Below are 18,830 nucleotides of genomic sequence, written 5' to 3'. Positions count from 1 at the left end.
GACAAAGAATTAACAAAAATATATTGTCTCAGTGAAACCGCACAGCGTGTTAGAGTGGCTGCTGTAATTGAGTACAGCCAAACAAAATTGTTCACTCAAAGTTAGCCTTTTCTTCAATTTGCAACATGCAAATCATTTCCTGCAGCTTCATATATATCAATACACCGTGTTGTTGGTAAACATCCATTGAACAGTTTAGACCAGGGTTCTCAACCCCCAGCCCACAGATTAGGTCCAGCTCTGGGCACAGGGTCATCAAGCCTGCAGAACTCCCCACAAGTTTGAAACTCTGATGATGGGGAGCAGTAAGCACCACACCCCTCCTGCCAAATTTCAGGACCTGGGGAAAGCCCCAGGCCCTGTACGCTAGAATATTTTGTCAGAGGTGTTGCTGGGCCCCAGGACCTAATCCTGGCATATGGGGCCCGATGGCATGCTGTGCCAGGTGGGGGTAATCCTAGGCCCCAGGCCCTGATTCTGGTGTCTAGTGCCAGTGCACTAGTCATTCCCAGAGCACAGGGTTCAATGCAGCTCCACACTACTCATCTGGGCCATGGAGCCAAAGACTTAAGCACCACTGGTATAGACTAAACTGTCACAGAGCACTAAGGTGTGCCCGCTCCTTTAAGGGCAGAGGCAGCCTAGCCAGGGGGCCCCTGCAGGCTAGGCAGAGCTCCACAGCTGCAGGTTGCCTGAGCAACCGGCTGAGGAGGTAATTAGCTGGCACCTAAAGGTGAGGCTGTCAGCTGACTGGAAGGAGGCAGGGCCCTGGGTACATATAAGCCCAGGGCTGAGGTTGGCAGGGTCACTCTCTTTAGTAACTGCCAGGAGAAGGAGCTCCTACACAAGAGAGCTGCCTGTCACATTTTGCCGCCTGCTTGGCTGCCTCCAGGTGCAGTAAGGTTCCAGGAGCCCATAAAGTACTCAGGGCTAGGGGGCATGCTATACAAGGGGAGAGGTTTGCCTTCTTACAGGGGCAGAGTGCAGTCTCTCTTGGCTATGGTGATGTTATAGCCCAGGGGCTTATGCTTGTGTTACTGTTTGAACCAGTGGTTTGGGATGAGACCTGAAGAGGAGGTATGGAGGTCTCAGTCCCCAGAGGAGGCACACAATTGTCTTCAGCCCTGTCAGAAGTGGGTGCAGGGTTTGAGCAGCTAGGAAAGCCTGCAGCAGGCAGAGGGTATGAGACCTAGGGCCAGAGTGCCCAGTGCCAGAGGGGTGCAACAGACAGGGCCAGGGAGCCTGGTGCCAGAGGGGTGCATTCAAATGGGGCCAGAGGCCCAGTGACTGGAAGAGAGTGAGCAGAGCTACTCAAAGCCAGGTCTGACCCAGTGGGCTTAGCCTAGAAGGCCTAGCCAGATTAAAGGGGCAGAGGCTGAGTAGGCCAAGGCCCCAACAGAGGGTACAACATCTATATATCTATAGATATATATATCTAAAGATATATCTTTTCAGTGCCTTATGAACAAAGTGATGTTTAGTACTATACCAAGGTGTCAATATCTTTTCCTGAAAAGTAGCAGTATTTTTAAAATTTAATACTACTTCATCTGATAGGCACCCTGTCAGCTTTCATCCCAAACCCTTTCTCTGGAAGGTACAGGGTGAACATGTAAGTAGGGACACTGAGATCGAAAAGGTTAAGAAAGGAGATCTGAAGGTAATGTAAACCTGAACCATTCCATATGTGCAACCTCTTCATGGGTAAGGCTTGGACTATTATCCTGGAAACTTTAATTTTTCATCTAGCACTAAATGTATATTGCAGCTATTCAGAAACAGATCCAGGATTTTACAAAGGGAGGTGCAGTTGCAGCAACTGGTGCTGCAGGGGTGGCTGTACCTCCAGCACCCCATCTTCTCTACATCACTCAGAACACACCATATGAGCAGCAGCTGGGGACTTGAATCCCCCAAAAAGGTAAGAAAGCCCCATCCCCACTCCCCTCCATGCTCAGAGGCATATTCCCTCCCTTCCCTTCTCTTTCCCCTCCACTCTTATTCTCCCTGCCCTGCCTTGTTCCCCCTTCCGCCAGCTGGTGCTGGTGTCCACTCTGTCCCCAGGGGTGAGGAGAGCTCCTGTCCCATTCCAACCAGGGTCACCCCAGGACCATAGCAGTGTCAACAATGGCCAGTGTACATGTTTCTCCTCCCCTCATCTGCTCCCAGATTGGGTGGAACACCTGGAGGGAGGGGGAACTGCCAACCCACCACCACACATCCAGGCTGAGCCCAGCCCATACAACCCAGGTGGAGTAGGCAGGAGGTCCTTTCACCCCTGGGACAACGGGGACAGCAGCAACGGCAGTCTGTGGGGTGGGGAATGGAATGGGCGGTGTGTGAGTCTGGGCATGTGCCTCTCAGCACAGAGGGGATGGGGAAGTATGAATTTTTACCTGCTTTGGGACTAAAGTCACCAGCTGCTATGACATAGAAAGGGAGGTGCAGCCATGCCACTGCACCCTCTCTGGATCTGCCCCTTAGTTATTTCTATCAAGCAATGTAAATCATATTCAGCATAGTCTGGTAGACTTCCACACTTTGATTAGTACTAAATTTGTTCTAAACCAATATGCTTATGTATGAATCAGAGGGCTTTTTGAAAAGTTGCACAACTGTAAAATTCAGGTACTTCATAGATTAATAGACTCAGTGTTCTTTTCTGAGACATAAACAACTTCTTTTACTTTAGTAATATTTAACTTCTGGGATAAGAACAACTGTGATTCCCTGTTGTTTGTGTCTTAAGAAGTTGCAGAAGTTTGCCTTTCATTACATTTCATGTGCTTATTCTTGTTTCCTGTCATGGTGTAGGATTGACTTAAACATATTGCCAATGGCTTCATAACAGTGTATTCTGCCTGTCACCACATGGCATGTTAGGTCTTTCACTCAATCTCTTGCTTCCCAGATAAAGAAGCAGAATGCTTCCAAGTTCTTTTTGAGCAACTCTCTTTGATAGTTACATGAATGTTCAGCTGCTAGCAAGGATAGAACTTAGGATCTTCTACCCTGAACTATAGACCCTTAGATGCTTCAGTTGCTAAAATTTAGTATATATAGCACCATTTTTATAAATGATACTACAAAGCCATCCATGGCTTTAGAACTCATTCCTTCAAAAATCAGATATGTCTACACATACACTTTACTGAGGAGTAGACTAATTTGCTCCACAGTAAAGCACCACAGTCTGAGTGAGCACCAGTATTAGGCTGGAGTAGACTAATTTACTCCTCTGCAGGAGCAGAAACAAGTACTATCCAATGGCAGAGAAAATTAGTGTGATTAAACACACAAGTAGATGGTGATGTGGGCGCAAAAAGGGTTAGCTGGGCCAGCAGGGTTCCAGACTCCTGGCTGCTGCTGAGCCATGTGGCCTAGGAGCCTCATAGCCCGGGCAGCTCCTCTGCCACCAGATGCTTGCCAGGTCTGAGCTGGTAAGGCTTCTGCCAGCTTGGGCCTGCCCCATGGGTACCATGCCTGACTACTGCTGGCAGCTGCCACCCAACAGTGCTGCCCAAAGCCCAGGCCAGACCCACCAAGGCCCCCGCTAACTGCCGTCACATTAGGCCCTGCACCTGCTGACACACAGATGGGGGCCCAACTGGAACTATGAGGAGATGGTAGACTTCATAGTAATTAGGGGGGACATTGAGGTCCAGTTGCAGCAGTGTCAGGTCAAGGTCAAGGGCGTGAGGGCATAGTGGGTCCATGTCTGGGACCACAACAGGTGGTCCGGGGCTGCCTGCAGATCCATGCCCTTCCTGTGAGAGCTGGAGAGCATCCTAGGCTCCACAGGTCCTGGTGAGGCCCTGCACATATTTTGCAGCATGGGAGGGCTGCAGGAGTCTGGGCCAGGAGGACTCTCCAAAGGAGGGTCCCTCAGGGATCCCTCGCCAGGTCTTGGTTTGCTCCCTGCCCTCGGCCTCACCCAGCAGCTTGGGCAGCCTGGGCCACCACCTGCCCTGGCTACTCCAACAGTGGCCCACTGCTGATGAGGACAGGGTGGGGATGACCCCTGCACATGCCAGCTCCAGCTCATCATGGGAGAGGCCACTGCCTGGGCACCCAGGACATGTTGGCCAGCCAGATCTCCTGTCCACAGCCAGGGACAGCATCTAACTGCTGGGAGCAGCTGCCACAGCCCCCCAGTAAGCCCCACACAGGGAGGAGGGCTGGGGGAAGGGGGTCCTGCAGCCACCCATGCCCACACCAGCATACCCACCCACCCCTGCGCTATATGCCCTGGGTCAGGATCCCCACCTAGGGGGGTGGGGGCCCTCCCCTCTCTTCCATGCCTGGCCAAGCTCCTCCTGCTGTCCACCAAAATTTCCGACTGGGGCATGCTTAGGATGCAGCCCATACACAGTGTGGGCCCTGGTCAGTGCACTTTTCTGGAGAGAGCCACTGAGGAGAGTGGCGGAGGGGCATCACCAGGTCTGTGACCTAGCTGGGCAGGAGCCCCTCACCCCCAGAACCTGGGTGCCACAGGCCCAGCAGCATGGGAGTTAAATGCCTGGGCTGTAGGGAGAAGGTGGGGGAGTTGCTTCAGAGCTGCCGTGGTAGCTGCCGGCAGGGGCCAGGAATGGCCCAGCATGAGTTGGGTACAAGGAAGGCAGGCTGCCTGCAGCAAATGGCAAGTGGTCTGCCTGTCCCTGCTGTGGAAGCAGGGATGGAAGGCTTGGCCAATGGCCACCTATGGAAGGGCCCACTCAGGCACTTTACCGTGGTCCTTGGGCACCTGTGTATGCATGACCCCTGAACTGGGGGTGGCCAACACACAGCCCGTTTGTACACTGCATGTTATCTTTGAAATGTTGCAAACTCTTACAAGTAGTCTCTCTGTTCTTGCTCTGCAGAACCTGCTGGATGTGGGGGAGACCCAGCTGCTGCTAGTGGAGATGGGGCCCCAAGGATGCTCTGCATGTGCTGGCTCTGTCAGCACTGGAGCCAGGATCAGATGGCTCTCCTCGAGCAGCTGGTCACTGTCTCTGAGGCCCAGCTCAAGGATAGTTGGACCTGACACAGCAAATTCTGCAAGATGTGGCAGGCCATGGACTGGGCAGACTGCAAGGTATACCTTGTCCTCCTGCAGAGGCAGGTGGTGGTCGAGGAGGAGCAGCACACCATGGTGCGATAAGTGGTGGAGGCCACCGAGGATGATTGGCATGTTCTTGACATGGTGTTGGCACTGGCAGTGTCTTTTGTCCCACCTGGCATCCAGGCTCCAGCCCCAGGCCTGGCTGGCTGGTGGCAGCCACCTGTGGGCCTGCTTCACCCCCTCCCCACCACAGTGGGCATGAAAGAAGGTGCAGCACTGCCTGCAGTGGCCAGGGCCCCCAGCCCCTGCTCCAGATCCTGGATCCCAAGTGGCTGGACTCCCTACCTCACCCTGCCTTGATGTGGCCCCTGAGTGGGAGGTGGCTGTGGCAAAGCCAACTCCCCATGCAGGCTCTGCTGGGCCAGCCCTGTGGAAAAGAAGGGAGAGTGGCCTGAGAAGGCTGGAGAGTGTCCGCCTGCATCCTTGGGCCAGCCCCTGGCCCGCCAGACTCACTGTGCCATCTGAACCCAAGGTACTGGCAGCTGAGACTGGGGTTCTGGGTGCCTGCCTCCAGTCTCCATGCTCTAGTCACCTCTTCCCCACTGTTCCCCCTCAGATACTTATAGATATACACTGTACATAGTTCTGTGGGGATGAGTGTGCTTTATTGGTGGTATGTGTTTTGGCTGGGGAGGGTGCGGGGACCATCATTGGAAGGGAGGGAAGAAGGAGGTCTGTTGCTGGGAGGGAGGGAGAGAATCTGGGGGGGGGGGGGTCTGTTGTGGTGTTCAGGATGTAAATAAAATTTGTGGTTTGTTGCAAGCTCCTCTCCACAGTGTATGTGGTCTTGGGGTTGGCCTGTGTACCTAGATCCATGGGCAGCTGCCCAGGAGCCCTACTGTGGTGGGTGCTGATGGAGGTGGTCTGCAAGCATATCATGGATATAGTGCCCTAGATGCCTCTGGGTGTGCAACTCACCCAGGGCCTCAGGGCAGGAGGCCATCATCATAGGCTTTGCCACAGCTTGGACTTCCAGTGCCAGGCATCCTCCGTGCATCATGCCTCTTCCACCCAGGCTCCACAGAAGAGCTCTCCGTGGGCCTTGCAGATGCTGTACAGCATGTAAGCTGTGGTGATGACATGGGAGATGTTGTCCTCAGAAAACTTGAGGTGGCCAGTAAGGGTGTGCCAGCATCCCTTGAGGTGCCCAAAGGCACACTCAACCAGCGTGTAGCTGTGGCCTGGGCTCTGGCTGAAGTGTGCCTGGCATGGGTCAGAGTGGTCGTTGTGGGGGCATATGAGCCACAGCAGCAGTGGGTAGGTGTGGTCTCTAATGAGGCAGAGTGGGATGATCACTTCACCCAGTTGCAGGTCCGAGACTCCTGGTGCAAAGCAGCTGGTTTCCTCCAGGGCGGGTAGGGTGGAGTTCTGGAAAATCTGGGCGTTATGGGTGCTGCCAGTCCAACTGGTGTAGTTGTTGGTGAAGGCCCCCAGTGGTCCATCATGGCCTGCAACATGACTGAGTGGAAGCCCTGCCAGCTGTAGTAGGGGTAGTCCACCCAAGGGTGGGCAGGTAATGGGGATGCATGTCCTATCAAGTGCTTGGAAGCCCACCACCACCTCCAGAGGGTCGGCAAGCTGGAACATGGTGTTGGCTAGCATGTCCTGGACGGCACTGCAGACCTCAAAGACGGCCTCCTGGGTGGTCACCTTGCCCACCCCAAACAGAAGGGCAATGTAGTACAGGCTGGTGGGCATGGTGAGTTTCAGGGGGGCAATGGCCATGTGGGTCACTTCAGGGAAAGGCTGGTGCATGGCAGTGGGTTGGCACTTCAGGTGTGGGCAGAGCTGCTGGACTAACTTTTGAAACATGGACTGGGTCATTCAGAGTCCAGCTACTGGTTACACAGGACAACATGGTAATACCAGTCCCAGCTGGCGGGTTGAGGCCAGAAACAGCAGGGCCATAGCACCATGATCTTGTAGATCCACCTTGTGGATACCAGTTGTGGCAGCATCCATGTGGGTATCATCAGTGTTGTTGCCAGGGTCCAAGAAGTGGCCCAGGAGCTGGTAGCAAATGGCCTGGGGGCAGCAGGGCACAGGCTGGGCCATGTTCCCAGGCACAGGACTATGGCAGGTGGGGGCAGACAGGGTTCATAGATTTCATAGATTTCACATACATTAGGGTTGGAAGGGACCTTGGAAGACCATTGAGTCCAGCCCCCTGCCCCAGGGGCAGGAAGTCAGCAGGGGTCATAGGATCCCAGCAAGATAAACATCCAAATTTGTCTTGAAGGGGTTCAAAGTAGGTGCTTGAACCACCTCTGGTGGCAGTCTATTCCAGACCTTGGGGGCTCAGACTGTAAAGAAGTTCTTCCTTATGTCCAGCCTGAAACGGTCATGGAGGAGTTTGTGACCATTTGACCTTGTCATCCCCTGGGGCGCTCTGGTGAACAGATGTTCCCCCAGATCCTGGTGAGTACCTCTGATAAACTTATAGGTGACCATCAGATCACCCCTGAGCCTTCGTTTTTCCAGGCTGAAGAGTCCCATAGCTCTCAGCCTCTCATCATAAGGTCTGTTTTCCTGACCTCTGATCATGTGCGTGGCTCTCCTCTGGACTCTCTCAAGCTTCTCCACATCCTTTTTGAATTGTGGAGCCCAAAACTGGACTCAGTACTTCAGCTGCGGCCTCACCAAGGCTGAGTACAATGGGAGAATGACTATCTGGGATTTGCTTGAAAAGCATCTATGGATGCAAGTCAGCATTTTGCTTGCTTTACCAAACGCAGCATCACATTGAAGACTCATGTTCATCTTGTGGTCAATCATGACCCCCGAGTTCTTTTTATCTGTGGTGCTAGCCAGCGTAGCACTGCCAAGCCTATAAGCATGCTGCCAGTTTTTCTTCCCAAGGTGGAGAACCTTGCATTTTTCGGTGTTAAACACCATAAGGTTCCCATCCACCCATTTCCTGAGCCTGTCAAGGTCAGCCTGGATCGCCTTGCTATCCTCAGGTGTGGATGCTTTACCTCAGAGTTTGGTCTCATCGGTGAACTTGGCTAGTCTACTTCTGATACCAATGTCCACATCATTAATGAAGATGTTGAATAGTGTTGGCCCAAGGACAGAGCCTTGAGGGACTCCACTGGTCACAGGGCACCATGACGATTGACTTCCATCAACCACCATCCTCTGGGTCCAACCACGGAGCCAGTTCCCCAGCCAGTGGATCGTGGTGAAGCCAAGGCCGCAGTTGGCCTGTTTTGCCAAGAGGTGATCATAGGATATCAGATTGAAGGTTTTTTTAAAGTCAAGATATATGACATCAATCTCTTCCCCCTTGTTCAGGTGATAGATCACTTGGTTGTAAAAGGAAATAAGATTGGTCAAGCAAGAACTACACGCAACAAAACCGTGCTGGCTATCCCTCAGGATGCTGCCATCAGCCACTCTGTTAAGAATGACCTCTTTCATAATCTTTTCTAAGACCTTCCCCGGGATAGGGGTCAGGCTGAGGGGCCTGTAGTTTGCCGGATCCACTTTCCTCCCCTTCTCGAAGATAGGCACCACACTGGCCTTCTTCCAGTCTTCTGGCACTTCACCAGAGCACCAGGAGTTCTCAAAGATCCATGCCAGGGGCTGAGCTATGATGCTTGCCAGCTCCTTGAGTACCCTGGGGTGTAAACTGTCAGGGCCGGCTGACTTGAAGGTATCCAGCCTCTCAAGGTGTTCCTTCACAAGGTCAGCACTGATGGAAGGTAAGGAATCACCCTCACCCAGGCGTTCCTGTCCTGTAATAGGCAGGGGTGCCCGTTGGGACTGGTGAAAGACTGATGCAAAGTACCCATTTAGCAAGTTGGCTTTTTCCTGGGCATAGGCCGACCATGCCCCAGATGGTGGTCTACCTATGGTGTGTGGAGCATGGCTAGAGTGACAGCAAGCAGTAGGCCATGGTGCTGCAGGGGAGAGGGCAAGGTGCATCCATAGTACGCTAGGCACAGGCTCTCCGGATGGCATTCTGGAGGACTGTGCCAGCAGGCTCCAGGCTACTCAGGGCCAGAGAAGCATGTGGCTAGGGAACACAGCGCAGGGCATCCTTTTAAAGCATGGGCTAGTGCTCAGGTGCCTGTGGTTGGCTGTGCCAAACTGAGGCCGGAGACTGGAGCTTCCTCTTACTGCATAAGGGGCTAGGGCAGGTCAGGAGTGTTCCTGGCCAAAACTGCTCCACCTGGGCTCAATTTGCTCCTGTCGCTGGGTGCACATGTAGACACTGAGTCTGAATTAGTTTGTGCCAGAGTTTATTCAGTTGCATTAATTGTATGTGTAGACATGCCCACTAGGTATGTGGAGTGAGCAAGCTTTTCACTTTGACGTTTTATTAATAGACTGACATGTCTCTGTCATCATTGGGCAAGTGGTCTTCAGAGCAGAGGCTCCAATGAGCAGAGAGCTATGTCTCTGTATATGTAATTTTTTAATGTAGAAAATGTATATAGTAATAGATGCTTTAGAAATGGCTATAAATCCATTTTTGACAGAGCAAAAACCTCATTTCTGAACATGAGCTTTTTCAATTTTTTTTCCTCACTTCATTCTTGCTGCAGCCAGAAATAAAAGCAGAAGGGTTAATTGAATAAATATTACACACATGCAAGTGCATCAAGAACACATGAACTTCTGCATTTATTTCATAGTCTCTTCATGTATTTTACTCAATTGTCTTCCTCTGTTTTTGTTAGAGTGAATGGAATGGAGAATTATCTTGTATCTAACCTTCTGGGATGTTGGAAGACTCATTCAGATCATGACCTGAAATGATTTGCTCAGAATTATGTAGAACAATTTTGCTTCTGCAGAAACATCGCTAGTAAATCCTGTCAGCACAATTTTCATTTTATTTCACCTATTAGGCCTTCTATCTCCATGCAATATCAGAGCAAATAGGGACTATTATAAAAACACCACATAGAATAACAGATGTTTTATGACCAAGAACAAGATGCTGGGCAAGAAAATTATATGCAAGGTGTTATATTGTCTAGCAGTGCTTATATTTTATAAATAATAATAATAAAAAAACACCAGAAAAGCAAACAACACCCCCCCCCACACACACACACAATAAGCCAAATGTCTGTCTCCAGTGTGGATGGCTGTTCCTAACACAGTGCAAAGGACCTTTGTGCTAAATATATCTATCTGATGAATGTTAGGTAGGAAGTTTGAGACATTTTCATGGAAAATAAAATTGCTTGAAAGCAGGCTTAAACACCACATTTTTAAAATCAGTTTTTGTTTTTAGCCTCTTCCTAACCTGTGTGGTATTTGCTCTTAGGTCTGAGAGACCCATTCAAACTGGTTTTCATTAATTTTCAAATGTCCATAAAATTTCGGAATTTCAGTGAATATACTTCATGAATCAGCAAGAAACCAGTTCGTCCCCCATGACTTGGGTGAACGATTCCAAACAACAGTTTTGAAACAATCCAGTAGGCTTTGGATCAGGATGTTCAAATCAATGACTCGTATTGACTTGACTGGGTTGTGGATCAGGCCTATAGGGTGAGACTTTTAGAAGTGCCCACAATAGACCTATCTTTGCCTGTACTGAATTCAGCAGGAGCAGAGATGGGTCAACTAAGTGAATGGTTTACAAACAGTCTTCAGGATGAGAATATTTATGTCATGGAGCAGGATCCCCAAGGGTGGTTGTGATGCCCCTAGTAGCTCCGCAACCATGCCCCGAGTGCGCCCTCTTGTCTTTCCTGCCATGCCTTGCTGGTAAAATAAATCAGGAGGCTGCTCACAGACCTTCATGTGGCCCTGGTCTGTTGGACCTCACCAGAACTAGCTGGTCCTTGAGCCCTTTGCTGTACCTCTCCTCAGTACTGTGCCACACAGGGCATCTCAAGCCTTATGGGCTAATTGCGTGGCTCCAAACCTCCCCTTTACCATGCCCCAGGCCTAGTGAGTGAAATCCTATGAAACGGGATATTCCTATATTCATAGGAAATCCTCTGAAATATGAACTTTCATTTTTACCCAAGAGAACTTTTACAATCTTTTCTCCAATGCCTGACAAAGGCTGTTTGTGCCCAAAAGCTTGCAATTAAAGATTTTTTTTTTGGTTTTTTTTGCAAAAATCTTGTCGGTCTAATAAAAGATATCATCTCTACAACAAGTGTCAAACTACTCGGCCTAAATTGTCTCAGGGCTTTAATGGCTGCACCCATGCCTCACAGGTCTCAATAAGCTGAGATGATTCCTTTGAGCCCCTGGCTCCTCCCTTCGTATTTGTCTCAACCTCAACACTCTCAGTCTTGGCCTACTAGGACTGTGGTTGGCCTACTTGGCCTGTGGTTGCTACCTTCACCCCCAGGCCCTCTTATTCTGACCTTGGCTTCTTGGCAGCAGCTGCCTTGCTGGGGTTTTAAGTCCCACAGTCTCAGTTTTAGTCCCCTGGCACTCTGACCTTACAGGGTCAAACTCATTCTCCCTCTCTCTCTTGGCCTTCTCAGCCCTCTCAGCCCTTACTCCTCTGTCTCTTTCTCTGGCCCCAAACCTAAAAGGGGTTTCTGCTTGCAGGGCTTCTAAGGAATCTGCCATGTGTCCTCCATGCCTCCTCTCACAGCCATTTCCAATCCTCCAGTATTTACTGGCCTAACCACAATGAAAATACAGCCCTCCCAGGTACTCGCAAAACAAACTTAAAATGTAAACTTAAGTTTCCATACTTCTGCGTCAACTCAGAGGAAAAAGGAAAAACTTCTCCTACCTTGCACCCAGGGCTTCCCTTACTGTGCCTCCAGGTACCACAGTGGGCTGTCTAGGCCTCTTGTATATTAGGGTGACCCTTTTATTCCAGCAAGCCCCTTCCTTCTGGCCAGCCAGACCTATCGCCGAGCCTGAGCACAGGGGTTTCTCATTAGTCCTTTCAGCCCTGCCTGCTGTATCAAATGCATGCGTGTCCATACTCCTACAGGAGGTTGTGGAATCTCCATCCTTGGAAATCTTTGAAAGCAGGTTAAATAAACACTTGGATGGAATAGGATGGTTTAGACACGGATGATCCTGCCTTGAGGATGGATTGGACTAGATCGGTGTTCTCAACTTTTTTGTATCAGGACCTGTTTGTAAACACTGATGGCCAGTACCAACCCAATGCCCCTCACTCCCAACTAGCTGCCCCCTGCCCTTAGGCCCCAGCCCCCCCAACATTTGGGGCAGAGGGTGTATGTGTGGGGCAGGGGGGCCCTACGCAGTCCCTTACAAACTGGAGCTCTGCCAGCCTGCAAGGGAAAAGCCATGGTTTCCCACATTTTTCTTTTTTAAAGGAAAATCCATTTTTAAAGTTTATTCGCAACCCTTTCATATATTCTTGCAACCCACTTTTGGGTCTTGACCCATTGGTTGAGAAACACTGGACTAGATGACCTCTAGGCCCATCCCAGCCCTATTTTTTTCTGATTCTATACAGAGCTCCAGCTCGAAGCATACATGTGTAAACAAGAGTATGAAACAGTCTATGATTCTCTTAAGGCCTGATCTTATCCACATACAGAAATATTGGAATATGCACTCAATGCAGATACAAATTTATTGCACTTCCAGAAATAAATGTTTGTTCTCTCCATCCTCAGTGAAATACTGGCTTCTCTACCAGCTAAAGAATTAATATTTGTAAAAATACTACTACAAAAAGGTGTCAAGAATCAGAGAAGCACAACTTGAACTACTGAGTAGTATCCACATACATAACACTTCACATCATTTAAGTTCTCTTCTAGCATGAATCTGTAAGACCTTGCACATAAAGGCAAGACAACAGAGGTTTCAGTTTAGATCAACAGCTTCCATTCTCAATACACATATATATATATTTTAAAAAGCATGTGAAACACATTGATTTAAATCTTCTTTTTTAATTGGTCCCACTTGTTACCTTATTTTCTAAACAGTGTGATCCACATTATCCTTCCATATGGGTTTTTTGGGGGAGGGAGGAGGGTATAGGGAATTGTTGTGTGGAGGTTTTTGACATGCACATTTTGTCATAAATACTTAATTAAATTAAATGCTAAATTAACACAAGTGCACCAAAGTTCCATTTTAAAAGTGTCACTTTTTAAGCATGGGACTAGGCCTCCTACATCACTTAGGGATAGATTCACAAGCAAAGTTAGGGGCTACAACTCAGTGTTGCAGCGTCTAATTTTTATGCCTCTTTTGTCTAGTGGAAGTCACAACCCCAAGTTAGAAGCCCCGGCTTTACTATCTGATGCCTAGAGGGGAACCTAGAATGAGATACACAGAAGCCAGAGTGGTGAGTGAGGAGTCACCCAAGCTAGCAAACAGGGCTCGCTAAGGGAAAACATTCAGACTAACTGCTCTTACAAACAGGCATCATATTTTGGCTTGGAGGGAAATACCTGTTTCCCCTGGAATCCCAAAAATAAGTTAGGGTAACTCACCTGGAGTTAGGTGCCCAGGTCTTTGTAAAAAAAAATGATTTAATACAAAAGATATAGTAGGTGGCAGTGGTGCCAGTGCCCTAATAGTCCAATAGTTAGAGAAAGAGGAGACCCAAATTCAAGCCTCTCTTCTGCCAAGAGAGATGTGAACTTAAATCCTACCCCCCTTCCCAGGAGAGTGGTCTACTCACCAGTTTACTGAGTAATTCTGGGGTAATGTTCTTTGAATTTGCTTCTGCTGAAGCAGTTCCACTTTGTACAACACAAAAGGCCTGACATTCAGATCTCCTAGGTAGTCTCATTCTCTCTCTCTCTTTCTGGCCCAGTGAGTAAATTAATTATTCCACAACTGGTGAAAATATTCACTGCGCCAGAGAGGATGATTCTCTAGCCTGGTGGTTAGGGTAGCCACATAAGAGAAAGGCCACCTAGCTTTCAGTTCCTGTTTCAAAGATTAATTAGGTATTTTATACAAAATAGAACATCATCTACTCAAGGAACTAACTAAGAGGAACTCAACCTGGAATGCCCAATAGCATAGTAGTTAGAATCCTTTTCTATGAAGTATGAGATGTGAATTTCAGATCCCCCAGGCGGAGAAAAGAACTAAATGTGGGTGAGTGCCTAACCACTGGATTAGTAGAGTAAAAAGGGTTGGGGGTACAACACAACCACCTCCTCTTCCATATTCCCATTGAATCCTATACTGAGATGTCGCCATTGCTTTGCTTTTGTAAAGATGCCTGAAACAAAATCAGACTTTGTTTTGTATCAAAATGTTTTGATCCACCTAAAAATAACTTTCTGCAAGAAAAATGTTTTTCATTTCACTTCAGATTGGACCACTTTTTGGCTTTGAGGCTAATTTTATTATTTGCACAGCACTAGCCTTCACAAGTGTAGGGAACCCAGTTCTCACAGATCTAATAATGTAAAAAAGGGCAGAAGGAGAGAAAGACATTTGTGACAATGTTCCACACCCCTCATAGAAATGGCATACTGCAAGTTCAGTGTTGGGTAAGAAAGGATGGAATGAGAGCAATGCTGAAAGAACAGTCAGAACATTAGCCGTCCGTCTAAACCAGGGGTGCTAAACCTTCAGCTCGTGGGCTAGAGCCAGCCCACAGTGCTATGTCATCTGGTTTATAAGGCTCCCTGTGGGTCTGGAAATGTGGCAGGGGAGCAGTCTTCTGTGCAGAGACACGCTGCACAGGCTGGTGCACAGAGTAGGACCTTTGAAGGGCTTGGGCAGCTCAGGTCCTCAACCTCCAGAATGAGGCTGGGTGCTTGGTGCAGGAGGCGCTGCACAGAGGGTCTGGGAGCAGACCGAGCCTGGTGCTGCATGAGGCAGCCCAGGCCTCCAACCCATAGCAAAAGGTTGAGTCCAGGGATCTAGATGGTTCTTGGGCAACTGAGCCAACAGACAGGGCCAAGCCAGAGCCCCAGAAGCTCTGCATAGCGAAGCCCTTTTCCAGGGGACAGCAACACCCCCGCCCCCCCCGCCCCGAAGCCCACTGCAGGCAAGAGAGCAGCTTGGCACAGAGGATGAGGGCCACCCTCCAAGCCTGGGAACCATGAGTTGCAGGGAAAAGAGGATTCCCACAGGAGATGGGGAGTCCCCTCTGATTAGTTAAGGGGTCCTAAGAGTGGAGGTCCCACTGGGAGGGTCCGCCCTAAAGTTACCAGCTTTCTTGTAGGGCTTGGGAAAAGCCCAAGGGCATTGGGGTTTCCCCTGGGGATTAAGTTTATCTTTGGGGTTCTTGTGCCATAAGTGGTGTGATGTCATGCCTTATACTTTGTGAACTCTCAGGTTTGTAAATTAGTAGATGAGTAGAGTCCTAGAGCTCTGCTGGGACCCCCTGTTGCTATTATTTCACCTGTTGTTTATTTGTATTTATTTGTAGCTTATTTATTGTTCACCCATACTTATTTATAGTTTATCTGTTGGCTATCTATGTTTATTTTGGGGTTTATCTGTTTCAGATCAGATACCTGTACCTGGAGCACTAGCGTAAGGTTTTATAGCATTTACCCAGAGGGTATTGTTTATGTTATTTGTTTAGATATTTAATATTAATGTAAATAAATTTGTACATAGGTAAGTCCTCTGACTGTCCTAACCTGGTTCTGTAGGGACGGAGGGAAACTGAGCAGTCTGCAGTTCCCCCACAGCACTCCTGCCAGCTAACAATTCCCTTCAACTGGAGGAGTATATACCCGAGTTACCTGGGCTACACCTGCATTCCTCATTCAGAGCTGAAGTTCTGAAAGGCAGAAGAGTGGACTGTGTGATTATCTTTGACTGCAGCATCTGGAAGAACCAGGTTTACTATATGATATTTTAATAACTTTTCTTCTTCAAGCATGCGTAGTCCCACTGAAGGTGACTGGCAAGGAGTGTCCCCTATAGACAGTAGGAGGAGTCTCAGATGCATGAGTCAGATAGTGATTGTAACAAAGCTCTCTTGCATTTGCTTTTTGACCTGAAAGCTAATTCCAAAGCCTATTATTTAACAAAAGTCCATCTGTTATTCTACTTGACTGGCTGATAAGTTTCTCTTGTCCTCAGATTCCTGACACAAGTAGATGTTGCTCGAGTTCTGATGGAAAAGGAATATCAAAGGGGTGGTAACACATGACTATGCATCATATTTTCCATCTGGACAGTCTCTGTGTTGAGAACTCCTGTCTTAGAATGAACTACTGGGGTCAGAAGATTCCTCGTGCTTGAACAAAGGACGTACTCACGGTTGTTCTCACTCTTGCAAAGCTTTATTTAAGGATACTCGCAGAGGCAGGCAATAGGACAGAGCAGAGAGGATGGTCACTTCATATCAGCTCTAAGCAGCAGCCGCTACTTCGCATAGTTCCCCTGGCTCCGGAGTGTCTCGATCCCTGGGATGCAATAGCCTATGCCAGGGCTCTGCACAAGTCAGAACTCTTGCCAGAGTGGAGGAACTCATCGTAACTTAAGAATGTACAGCTTATATAGTCTGGAGTAAATAACATTATCTCGAACTAGGGATTTAGTTATCTCAAGCTAAGAATTTGGGGATGAGTCGTGATCTCACAGAGCAAGAAGCTACGTGCTGTTTCGCCAGTCTACTATGGAGTCAGCATACAAAACTCTTGCTATTAGCATTTAGCAAAGCCTTTACTATTACAATGCCAGACCTACTACCAGAAATTGGTATTGGAGGATGGAGAGGACGCAGCCAAAGCCACCTGGCACAGAGACATGTGGCACAGGATGTCCCCCCTACACTCGGGGGACAGTGGCAGCGAAGAAGAGGAAGGGACAAGTAGAACAGAGGACAGCAACAGCAGCAGCAGGTCCTCCAGTGGGAGCTGGAGCAACAACAATGAGAGGACACTTGAACTGAGGATTTGACCCCACAAGCAGGTCAGGAATGGAAAGGAAGTGTGGCCTGGTCTGAGGGACCAGGATGTGCTTATTGGTTTTGTGTGTGCTGCGCACAATGCAGATATTGTAACAGGCTTGGGTGGCCAGCGGGCCTTTGTATGGGTGCATTTTTTTGTAACGGGTGAAGGTTTTTCTTTTTGCGGTGCGATACTAGGAGTGTAGATATACATAGATATAGATATTTACAAAAAAAATGGATTCATAAGGATTTTCACCAGGAAGTTTTAGAGAGAAATGGGAAGGCCACACTGATGACCAGGGATCTAGGTTTTCCATTTCCCAAGGAAAAATGTGGAAAAACCCAGATTTTCCCCTTTGAAGCAGAAAACTATGGGTTTCTCCTTGCAAGGTGACAAGAGTACCAGCCTGCAAGGAGCTGCTTGGGGCTGGGGAGATGGGGGGAGGGAAATCAGAGGCAGGGGATGCCATGTGCATGTGTGCATGCACACACACACAGCCAGCAATACAGCCAGGCAGGGTAGTGGAAGCAGCCCTGGCAGCTGGATACAGGTAAGTCTATGGGACAAGGCAGGGTGGGGGGCCAGGGCCTGGGGACCATACAGGCATGGTCCAGACACATCCACTGGGGATGCGCTGGGAGAGGGCACATGCCCCTCTCAGATTTCTGTGTGAACAGTGGGGCATGTGGCATGGGGCACAGGTCTGCAGCCCAGCTAGATCAGCATGAGGCACGAGCCACCTCTCCAGCCCAGCAGGCAAGACCTAGTAGCTGGGTTGGTGGCTCGGAGTTGTGCCCCTCCCCCCACTGCAGCAGTGGGTACCTTACCTTGGCAGCCATCTTGGGCTACTGGCGCTGCCTTAGTCAGAGGGAACATGTGCCCCCCCTGCAACCAGTCTTGCTGCCGTGGAGTTCCCCTGTAGCTGATCGTTGTGGTCAATTGCTGCAGCCGCTTCCAGGAGTAGCTGTGGCCACTTCTGGGAGGGGCTGCAGCAATCAGCCAGTGCTTGCAGGGGGGGCACCGGTGCCTTCCCCCCCTGCCCATCACCTAAGCAGCAAGCATGGCTGATAAGGGGGCGCACTGGTGCTCTCAGGGGGTGCATGTGCACACCCGTGCAACCCCTACGCATCACCACTGGCAGCTATGGTGTCATGGATGCCACAGGGCTCCTGGTGGTAGCAGCAGCACTGGTGTGGAGTAATGCCCCTTCACTGTGGGATTGGGCAGGGGGCACCTCACCATGGCAGCCATGGGAGCACAGCTGGCATGGGGCTCCTGGCAATGGCAGCAGCAGCACTGAGTCTCACTGTCCTGCTCCTCTCTCCTGTACTGGGTCCCACCCACTGGGCCATGGAGATGACTCCTGCCTGGTGCTGGTTCAGCCAGGCTGCAGCCCTGTGCCCAACTGTCAATGCAGAAATTGGGGCAGGGCGGGGGGGGGCACATGCCCCTCCTTGCCCCTCCGACATATTGCCAGTGGGGTCGCTCACACACCCTCTTCCCCACACACCCTCCTGGTTCAGGGGGGAAGGTGCTGCTGCAAGGAAGGAGCAAGTCTGGGCTGGGCAGGAGTGAGGGGCACTGGTGGGGCTTGGGCAGGGCTGTGGTTTGGGAGTGAGGGTCAACAGCATGGGCAGGGCGAGGCACTGGCACATCAGGGCTGCTCAGTGCCACAAAGCAGGGGGGAAACAACAGCCACAGCTGGACCCACACCCTGGTGAACAAAGGAGGCAGGGGGAGCTCTGATTTTCCATGACAAAAATCAAATGCCAAAATATATAGGTATTTAGAATTCATTTTATTATAATGATTGAGGCAATGTTAGGCTTCCAAATTGCTTTAAAATTGTAAATATATCAATAAAACACTGTATTCAACTGATACCTATGCATACATACATATACGGCATTTCATTTTAATAATAG

General features: G+C 49.6%; 1 long non-coding RNA gene across 1 annotated transcript; it reads left to right on the top strand.

Annotated features, from left to right (window-relative positions):
* Window positions 1-791: 791 nt before the first annotated feature.
* LOC132249969 (uncharacterized) lies at window positions 792-5,743 on the top strand. The gene is made up of 3 exons (XR_009461518.1): window positions 792-892; window positions 1,769-1,921; window positions 4,863-5,743. It is a non-coding gene; the product is annotated as an uncharacterized LOC132249969 (long non-coding RNA).
* The last annotated feature ends 13,087 nt before the right edge of the window (window positions 5,744-18,830 follow it).

Source organism: Alligator mississippiensis, chromosome 1 (genome assembly GCF_030867095.1).
Source record: "Alligator mississippiensis isolate rAllMis1 chromosome 1, rAllMis1, whole genome shotgun sequence".
NCBI classification, from domain to species: domain Eukaryota; kingdom Metazoa; phylum Chordata; order Crocodylia; family Alligatoridae; genus Alligator; species Alligator mississippiensis.
This window is presented reverse-complemented; position numbering and strand designations above follow the sequence as displayed.